This window comes from Tupaia chinensis, unplaced genomic scaffold (assembly GCF_000334495.1).
Source record: "Tupaia chinensis unplaced genomic scaffold, TupChi_1.0 Scaffold144084_1, whole genome shotgun sequence".
Classification (NCBI taxonomy): Eukaryota; Metazoa; Chordata; class Mammalia; order Scandentia; family Tupaiidae; genus Tupaia; species Tupaia belangeri.
In genome coordinates this window covers 34,919-38,872 of record NW_006203938.1, presented here as the reverse complement: position 1 = coordinate 38,872, position 3,954 = coordinate 34,919, and the positions used below count along the sequence as shown (strand labels likewise).

At 50.8% G+C, this 3,954-nt stretch overlaps 1 pseudogene; it reads right to left on the bottom strand.

Moving 5' to 3' along the window:
• Window positions 1-3,349: 3,349 nt before the first annotated feature.
• LOC102496830 (deoxynucleotidyltransferase terminal-interacting protein 2 pseudogene) overlaps window positions 3,350-3,954 on the bottom strand; it is a 31,328-nt pseudogene continuing 30,723 nt past the window's right edge.

The following is a 3,954-nucleotide window of genomic DNA, read 5'->3' as shown; positions in this document are numbered from 1 at the left end:
TGACTGAGAGAGGGGTCTCTAACTTGGAGATCCCAGGGCTTAAGCTACAGGGGGCAGTCCTCCCTCAGAGTTTCTGATCCAGGGTTCAAAAGATGGGAGTGGGGTATCTGTAGGACTGAGGGCGTTCTTATGTGGTAATGGGAAGAGAAAAATTTACAAATGAAAGAAGAGAAATAGAGAAAAAGAAAGAAAAAAAAAGTGTACTTGGCTGACTGAGGGGATCTCTGGCTTGGGGGTCCCAGGTCTGAAGCTACAGGGGGCAGTCATCCCTCATAGTTCCTGGCCCAGTGGTCAAAAGATAGGAGTGAGGTGTCTGTAGGATTGAGAGTGTTCTTATGTGGTAATGAGAAGAGAGAAATTTACAAATGAAAAAGAGGAGAAGGAGAGAAAATAAAAGAAAGAAAAAAACAAATGCACCTGACTGACAGAAAGGTCTCTGGCTTGGGGTTCCTAGGGCTAAAACTACAGAGTAAAGTTCGCTGTTGTAGTTCCTGTCCCAGGTGTTGAAAGATGGGAATGTGGTGTATGTAGAACTGAGGGTGTTCCTGGCTGACAGAAGGGTCTCTGGCTTGGGGGTCCCAGGGCTGAAACTATGGGGGGAAGTCATCTTCTGGAGGTCCTGGCTTAGGGGTCGAAAAATGGGAGTGGGGTGTCTGCGGGACTGAGGGTGTTTCAGGCTAACAGAGAGGTCTCTGGCTTGGGGGTCCTGGGACTGAAGCTATGGGGGGCAGTCCTTCCTTGGAGTTTCTGGCCCAGGGGTCAAAATATGGGAGTGGGGTGTCTGTAGAACTGAGGGTGTTCCCAGCTTATGGATGGGCCTCTGGCTTGGGGGTCCCAGGGATGACGCTATGGGGGGGCAGTCTACTCTCGGAGTTCCTGGCCCAGAGGTCAAAATATGGGAGTGGGGTGTCTGTAGGTCTGAGGGCGTTCCTTGCTGACAGAGGGGTCTCTGCCTTGAGGTTCCCAGTGTTGAAACTATGGGGGACATTCCTGTCTTGGAGTTTCTGTCCCAGGAATCGAATAATGGAAGTGGGGTGTATATAGGTCTGAGGGCGTTCCTTGCTGACAGGTGGGTCTCTGACTTGGGGGTCTCAGGACTGAAGCTATGGGGGCCATTCCTCCCTTGCAGCTCCTGGCCCAGGGGTCAAAAGATAGAAGTGGTGCGTCTGTAGGACTGAGGGTGTTCCTGACTGACAGAGGGGTCTCTGGCTTGGGGATGCCAAGGCTGAAGCTACAGGGTGTAGAACTTTCTCCAAGTTCCTGGCCAAGTGGTCAAAAGATGGGATTGGGGTATTTGTAGGTCTGATGGCATTCCTATGTGGTAATGAGAACAGAGAAATTTACAAATGTAAAAAGAAGAGAAGGAGAGAAAAAGAAAGAAAAAAATGTGTACCTGGCTGACCGAGGGGTCTCTGACTTGGGGGTCCATGGACTGAAGCTAGAGGAGCAGTCCTCCCTCAGAGTTCCTGGCCCAGGGGTTGAAAGATGGGAGTGGGATGTATGTAGGACCAAGGGTGTTCCTGGCTGACAGAGCGGTCTCTGACTTGGGAGTCCCAGGGCTGAAGCTATGGGGATCAGTCATCTCTCAGAGTTCCTGACCCAGGGGTCAAAAGATGACAGTTGGGTGTCTGTAGGACTGAGGGCGTTCGTATGTGGTATTGAGAAGAGAGAAATTTAATAATGAAAGAAGAGGGAGGAGATTAAAAAAAAAAAAGAAAAAAAACGTGTACCTGGCTGACGGAGGGGTCTCTGGCTTGGGGTTCCCAGGGCTGAAGCTTCAGGGGGCTGGCCTCCCTCGGAGTTCCTGGGCCAGGGGTCGAAAGATGGGAGAGGGGTGTCTGTAGGACTGAGGGCGTTCGTATGTGGTATTGAGAAGAGAGAAATTTAATAATGAAAGAAGAGGGAGGAGATTAAAAAAAAAAAAGAAAAAAAAAGTGTACCTTGCTGACAAAGGGGTCTCTGGCTTGGTGGTCTTGTGCCTGAAGCTATGGGAGGCAATCCTTCCTTGGAGCCTTGGAGTTTCTGGCTGAAGAGTCGAAAGATGGGAGTGGGGTGTCTGTAGGACTGAGGGCATTCCTATGTGGTAATGAGAAGAGAGAAATTTCTGGACCAGGGTTTGAAAAATGGGAGTGGGGTGTCTGTAGGACTGAGAGTATTCCTGGCTAACAGAGGGCTCTCTGGCATGGCGGTCCCGGGATTGAAGCTATGGGGGGCATTCCTCCCTTGGAATTCCTGGCCCGGTAATCAAAAGATGGAAGTGCGGTGTCTGTAGGACTGAGGGCGTTCCTTGCTGACAGAGGGGTCTCTGACTTGAGGGTATTGGGTCTGAAGCTACATGGGGGGCATTCCTTTCTTGGAGTTCCTGGCCCAGGGATCAAAAGATAAGAGTGGGGTGTCTGTAGGACTGAGGGCGTTCCTTGCTGACAGAGGGGTCTCTGACTTGAGGGTATTGGGTCTGAAGCTACATGGGGGGCATTCCTTTCTTGGAGTTCCTGGCCCAGGGATCAAAAGATAAGAGTGGGGTGTCTGTAGGACTGAGGGCGTTCCTGGCTGAATGAGGGGTCTCTAGCTTGAGGGTCCTGGGACTGAAGCTATGGGGAGCAGTCCTCCCTCATAGGTCCTGGATCAGGGGTCAAAAGATGGGAGTGAGGTGCCTGTAGGACTGAGGACATTCCTATGTTGTAATGAGAAGAGAGAAATTTACAAATGAAAAAGAGGAGAAGGAGAGAAAATGATTGAAAGAAAAAAAAAGTGTACCTGGCTGACAGAACATCTCTGGCGTGGGGGTCCTGGAGCTGAAACTAGAGAGGGAAGTCCACCATCGAAGTTCCTGACCCAGGCATTGAAAGATGGGAGTGGGGTGTCTGTAGGTCTGAGGGCCTTCCTGGCTGACAGAGGGATATCTGGCTTGGGGGGGGTCCCAGGGCTGAAACTACAGGGGGAAGTCCTCTCTTGGAGTTCCTGGCCCAGGGGTTGAAAAATGGGAGTGGGGTATCTGTAGGACTGAGGGTATTTCAGGCTAAAAGTGGGGTCTCTGGCTTGGGGTATCTGGGCCTGAAGCTACGGGGGGCAGTCCTTTCTTGGAGTTCCTGGCCCAGAGGACAAAAGATGGGATTGGGGAGTCTGTAGAACTGAAGATGTTTCTCACTGACAGAGTGGTCCCTGGCTTGTGGGTCCCAAGGCTGAAGCTACGGGGGCAGTCCTCCCTTGGATTTACTGGCCGAGGGGTCAAAATATGGGAGTGGGATGTCTGTAGGATTTAGGGTGTTCCTGGGTGACAGGGAGGTCTCTGACTTGAGGTTCCCGGTCCTGAAGCTACAGGGGGCAGTACTGTCTTGAAATTTCTGGACTAGGCATCAAAAAATCGGAGTGGGGTGTCTGTAGAACTGAGGGCATTCCTTGCTGACAGAGGGATCTCTGACTTGGGGATCTTGAGGTTGAAGCTACGGGGGACATTCCTCCCCCGGAGTTCCTTACACAGGGGTCGAAAGATAAGAGTGGAGTGTCTGTAGGACTGAGGGTGTTCCTATGTGATAATGAGAAGAGAGAAATTTACAAATGAAAGAAGAGGAGGAGAGAAAAAGAAAGAAAAAAATATATCTGACTGAAAGAGGGGTCTCTGGCTTTGGTGTCCTGGGTGATGCTAAGTGGGACAGACCTCCCTCGGAGTTCTTGTCCTAGGGGTCAAAAGATGGTATGGGGTGTCTAGGACTGTGGGAGACTGCGCACCAGCGAGTCTGCCGAGGTTTCTCAGAGAGCAAACAATTGCCATGATTAGTTCCCTTCAAAAAACCTGACCTTCGAAACCTTGCTCTGATTGGCCACTAGAATCCCTCAGATTTGCATATCCGGCACCTCATGATTGGTCCAAAAGCAACCAATCATAACCCACCATTTACAACTAATCACGGCCCACCATTTACAACCAATCATGGCACACCAGCGTGTATATAA